This window comes from Mustela erminea, chromosome 18 (assembly GCF_009829155.1).
Source record: "Mustela erminea isolate mMusErm1 chromosome 18, mMusErm1.Pri, whole genome shotgun sequence".
Lineage (NCBI taxonomy): Eukaryota > Metazoa > Chordata > Mammalia > Carnivora > Mustelidae > Mustela > Mustela erminea.
This window is the reverse complement of record NC_045631.1, coordinates 48,898,297-48,904,438: the sequence shown is the minus strand read 5'-3', so window position 1 is coordinate 48,904,438 and position 6,142 is coordinate 48,898,297.

Here is a 6,142-nt window from a genome sequence, read left to right as displayed (position 1 = left end):
CCGGGCCTCCCTTCCCTGGCCCTATGCCTGGGGCTCTGCGCTCACGCCGGCATCATCTCTCTGCAGGGAGGTTTGCCGTGCCGCCTGTCCCCTGCTTTTAAACTCCTTCAGTGACGTCCCACCGCTTTCAAGAAAAGAGGCAAGCCCAGCTCTCGGGTCATTCCAGCCTCAGCTGCCTCCCCTGCTGCTGTCCCCGCAGTGTCCACCCCTCCCCATCCTTCCAGCCCCCGTCCCCCCAGCCTCAGGCCTGTGTGCCTGGGCTGTGCTTCTCACCTAGAAGGCTCTTCTCTGCTCTTCCCTTCGTTGTGGGAGTCGGTGTAAATGTCCCCTCCTCCAGGAAGTGCCCCCTGCTTCCCCACTCCTCCAGCCGGCTGGGGAATCCCTCAACAACCCCCACCTTGCCCCACCGCAGCCCCTGCCATGGACATTCGTCATCCCCTGTTTCCTTGTCTGTTTCCCCTCCTAGCCTGGGAGCTTCCCAAAGGCAGAGTCTCCGTCTCTAGCTCAGCGCCCAGCATGGCAAATGCTCAATCAGTGTTCATGGCAAGGACGAATGAAGGAATGGGGCTTCTGACAAAGGAAAATCTGTGCCTTCTGGCCCCAGTGCTAGAGGGGACAGGTGAGAAAGGTGTGGGGCTGATGGAGATGGGACAGGAGGGACCCAGCGTCGGGACCGGGGCTGGTGTCTTTGTCGGCGTGTTGCCGTTCAGTCTGGGAACCGTGTGAGGCTGGGGGAAGCTGGTCTGGGCAAGAGACAGCCCAGCTCTGAAGGCAGATGGGAAACCCCAACTACACCCCTCCCAGTTAGAGCAGTCCCACTCAGGCTGGTCCCTGGGGACCTTTAGGGACAGTGCGCTAGGTGTTGGGACAGTGGCCAGTGGCACAGAGGGAAGAGAGGGGCCTGATGGGCCAGAGACCTCGTGCGAATTGGGACCGCGCCATTAACCCCACGTTCCTGTGAAGCTGTTCAGCCCTTTGGACCTCAAGCTTCTCCTGTAAAATGGGAACGGCATGCATCTTATGGGGTCCTCCAGCATGGGCCACGGGACGTGGGGGAGCAGGTGGCTTTTAGATCAAATGGCGTTGTCATCATGATGACCAGGATCCCAGGGGACAGGACAAGATCCAGTGAGAATAGAGCTGGAGAGGACGATGAGGACTTGCTTCTAATGACTGGAGCTGAAGCAGGGGTCGCTGAGCTCAGCCAGGGGAGGCAGGACTCTAGGGCTCCTCCCTTGAAGCCCACATGCAGCTCCTGAAGCTTGAGCTCAGGACGCTTAGCTGAGAATCTGCACTTGGCCTCCACCTCCCAGAGCCCAGATTCTGGTCCTCCACTGACCTCCCACGAGCCCCACCAGCCGGAGCGCATCCTGAGAGCCCCCACGCAGCAAACCTGCTGCTCCTTCCCTCTCCCACCCTGCCCAGGCCTCAGCAACCCCCCACCCCAGGGGCAGGGCTCTGGAGCACACCCTAGGCCGGGGGTTCTGCCCCGAGGGGCAAGCTGCAGCCCCTTCACAGAGATAGCCTTTCAGCAGTCTCGGGAAATTAATTCCGTGCCTCTTTCCAGTCTGGCTTACGATCCATCACCGTGCTCATTCCTGCTTTCTTAGATCAGAAAATAATGGCAATTATGCCTTAAATAATCCATTTTTACAGTTTATATTTAATTTATGAAAGGATGGCAGGCCGAGGCCTCCGCCTGTGACCATGGCTGTGTTTTCCATTTGGCTTTTCCCCTGGAGCCCTTGCCGGTTGGGAAGGGGAAAATGTCTGGAGGTTGGGGAAGCAGACCCGGTCTGCAGAGTTCTGACCATTTCCTTGAAGCAGGTCAAGGAATACCGGGGGATCCAGTCTCAGCTGAGATGGGAACAGAGGAGTTTGAGTGGAGGGAGGGCAGGTCCCTGGCAGAAAGTCCTCACTCTCTTCCCAAGAGAGAGACCCTTCTCAGCCCACTGACCAGATAAGCTTTGATTTTGATCAGCTTGGCTCTGGTTTTGACGTGCTCTGCTGTGTCTGGTCAGGTTGATCAAAACCTTGTCAACTCCTTCTTGGGACCCTTCAGAGGCTCCCTGTAGCTCTCCAGATAAAAGTCAGGCTGCTTAGTTTTGCTCCATAGAGCTTGGCTTAGTTTCACAGTGCTTAGCTTAGTTCACAGTACCTAACTTAGTTCTATCCTACTTAGCTCATAGTGTCTAGCTTAGCTCTACAGTTCTGATCTTAGCTCACAGTGCTTAGTTCTACAGTACTTAGCTTAGTTCTATAGTACTTGGTTTAGTTCTATAGTACTTGGCCTAGTTCTATAATCCTTGGCTTAGTTCTGAAGTACTTGGCTTAGTTCTACAATATCTGGCTTAGTTCTACAGTACTTAGCTTAGTTCTATAGTACTTAGCTTAGTTCTACAGTACTTAGCTTAGTTCTATAGTACTTGGCTTAATTCTATAGTACTTGGCCTAGTTCTATGGTACTTAGCTTAGTTCTGTAGTACTTGGCTTAATTCTATAGTACTTGGTCTAGTTCTATGGTACTTAGCTTAGTTCTATAGTACTTGGCTTAGTTCTACAGTATGTAGCTTAGTTCTACAGTACTTGGCTTAATTCTATAGTACTTGGCCTAGTTCTATGGTACTTAGCTTAGTTCTACAGTACTTAGTTTAGTTCTATAGTGCCTAGCTTAGTTCCATGCTACTTAGCTTAGTTCTACAGTACTTGGCTTAGTTCTACAGTACTTAGCTTAATTCTATAGTACTTGGCTTAATTCTACAGTACTTGGCCTAGTTCTATAGTACTTAGCTTAGTTCTATGCTACTTAGCTTAGTTCTATAGTACTTGGCTTAGTTCTATGTACCTAGCTTAGTTCTATAGTACTTGACTTAATTCTACAGTACCTAAGTTAGTTCTGCAGTACTTAGCTTAGTTCTACAGTACTTTCTTAGTTCTATAGTACTTGGCTTAGTTCTACAGTACTTGGCTTAGTTCACGCTGCCTCACGTAGCTCTGTCATGCCTAGCCTAGCTCACCATGCTGCTTCTCTCAGCAGTGCATTGCAAGCCCCCCCACCCCCACTGGCCATGTCCTCCCTCCATCTTGGACATCGTACCCAGCCGATCTTTCACTAGTCAATCCTTTGAGTCCATTTTTCAAAAGTTATCCTGGGACACTTTCCCTACCCTCTGCCACCCCCACTGCACTCTACCCCTTACGTTACTAGGCCTCCACTGTTGATTTTCCTGGCTTCCCCCTTCTCTGGACTATAAAACCTCATGGGGGTGGCAGCCTTGCCTCCGTGGACCCTGTGCCCCCAGGACCTGGCACGGGGCCTGGTGCTTCAAGGCAGATCGGTGCCCTAGGGCTGCTGTAACAAATTACCACACGGTCTGAGGCCTGAAACAACACGAAATGGTTATCCTACCTTTGTGTCATTCGAACTTCCAAAATGGGTCTCCAGGATTGCAGGATTAAAGTTAAGGGTCGGCAGGGCAGTGTTCCTTTCCAGAGGCTCTATGGGGAAATCCATCTCCTGGCCTCTCCAGCTTCTAGAAGCCGCCTGCGTTCTGTGGCTCGGGCCCTCTCCTCCATCCTCAAGGCCAACAACCGTTCTCTCATGTGATATCACGCTGAGCCTCTCTTGTGCCTTCCTCTTCCACTTTTAAGGACCCTCGTGATGCTGCTGAGCCCACCCCGATAAGCCAGGATAAGCCCCCATCTTAAAGTCTGCTGATTAGCGACCTTTATTCCACCTTCTCCCATAATGTAATATATCCTCAGGTTCCCAGGACCAGGACACTGGCTTCTTTGGGAAGACATTATCCCACCTCCCAAAGACAGGATCCAAAGACCGAGCAAAAAGGAGTGAGTGCAATGAACATTCTTTGGGCATTTTCACCGCTATCAAACCCGGGACAAGTGCTTCTCTAGACTCACACCCTCAATGGATAATCTGCTCAGAGAAAACCAGCTAAGGTTGTGCTGCCCGCTCACCAGGACCACCACATTTCATAAAAACGTGCCTGCACCCACCCTCCCACACCACTGCGCTCAACGTCCCGTCGCTGCCCCTCTCCCCCGTAAGTGGGCTGTCATTCCCCCACGAACCCCATATGCACCATCAAGAGGCACCTCTGAGCGCTCACTCCCTGCTCAGATGCCTTTGGTGAACTCTCCTGGCACAGGTGGGTGGATTCCACGCTGGAAAACTGTAGATAGATAAAAATCTGAATTTACAATGAGAGTCTTTTGGAAGTTGATTACTCATGATCGAAGGACCCAGAACAGGGTCTCTTTAAAGAGCATTTTAATACAGGAGCATTTTAATACAACTTTGAGAGGGGGCAAGAGACATTGTCTGGAGGAGGTCATATGCTCTGCTGCCCACGAGAGCCGGCCAGGAAGGCAATACAGGGGGTGAATGCAGCTCAGGGGAGGGACCCCACTGCCCAGACGGAGGCAAGCGTGCCGGCATCCTTCTAGGCCAGTAACGTGAGACAGGTCACCATTGCTTCCCCCAGTTCTAGCTGGACAGCTCCTTCTCCAAAGCTGAGACCAGAGTTAGCTGACATCCCCCCCCCCCCCCGCTTCTCTTTCTATGTTTTTCTTCTGGGGGAGAACCAGAAGAAATTGGTTGCTAGGGCAACCAATTTATTTCTGCAAGAGCATTTTAACTTTCATCAGATGTTCTGTTTGACAGGAAGTTTTCCTTCTGGGGGTCTGACTTTGAGCAAGTATGCTCTTTCCTGAGCCTACCCTTCCCTTTCTGCCATCCTAGGGGTTATTTACTCCACAAGTGGGAAAAAGAAAAAAAAAAAACCTGAACTTTAAAAACAAGGCATTTGGAGGAGAGAGAAAAACAAAGTAATTACATTTCCAAGCCTGCTATCATGAGATAATAAACTTGTAGGGTCTCAGGAGAAGTTTGCCACACAAGTGTGGGTTCTTTTTTTTTTTTAAGCATGTTTTTGTTTTCTTTTTAAATTTTTAAAAGATTTTATTTATTTTAAAGAGAGAGAGAGAGCAGAGGGAGAGGGACAAGCAGACTCCGTGCTGAGCACAGAGCCTGATGGAGGGCCCAATCCCATGACCCTGAGATCATGACCTAAGCCGAAATCAAGACTCAGATGCTTCATCAACTGAGCCACCAAGGCGTCCCGAGTGTAGGTCCTTCTTTACTACCTCCTATGGCTCAGGGAAGCTATTTACTTATCTTCTCATTCAACAAATACGTATATATTGGGCATTTCTCCATGCTGGGCCCTACATGAGAGGGTGGAGGCTCAGAATTGAATAAAACAGAGATGGCCTCCACCCTCTTAGGGTTTGCTGTGTGTGTGGAAAAGTCAGACACTAAACATATCAGCCTTTTAATGACTACAGAAGAGCTAAGACGAAAGGTTCCGACAAAGAAAGAAGAGGTTCTCGAGGCACACGGGGCCTTCTGGAAAAGCCTGTCTGTGAATGTGACGTTTCAAGTGAGACCACTTCTCTGTGCATCGCTACGATGGGGAATCCATTGCCTTTGACCTGGGAGCCCTCACCTGTTCCTTGCCTTTGGGTCCTAGGGCCACCGTCACAAACAACCACGAACAGGGTAGTTTAAAAAAATACATATTTATTTTTTCACGTTCAAGAGGACAAAATTCTAACATCAAGGTGGTGACTGGGTTGGTTCCTTCTGGAAGCTCTGAGGAAGACTCCGTGCCATGCTTCTCCCCTACCTTCTGGTGCCTGCCGGAAATCCTTGGCATTCCTTGACTTCCTGTCTGCGTCCGTCCGTTCCCTGCCTGTGTGTCTCCTCCCATTCCCTTATAAGGACACTTGTCCCTGGACTTAGGGCCCGCTCTAACTCGGGGTGACCTCAAGAACCCCCACTTGATCACGTCTGCAAAGAACCTTTTTCCAAATAAGGTCACGTTTAAGGGTCCGGGTACTAGGACAAGGACATCCCCTTTGGGGGACCTCCGAAGCAACCTGCTCCATGTACCTACTGAGTAACTGAATGAGCGATTCTGCTTTACCTTTCATGATCCCTCGTCAAAGAGAATTCGAGCGACCCAAGGCCAGGCACTTTTGAGAAGCCAGTGAGCACGGCCGTGGACTGGACACGTGCAACGTGCACCTGGGAGGCTCTGCGAGAAGCAGACCCTGTTTC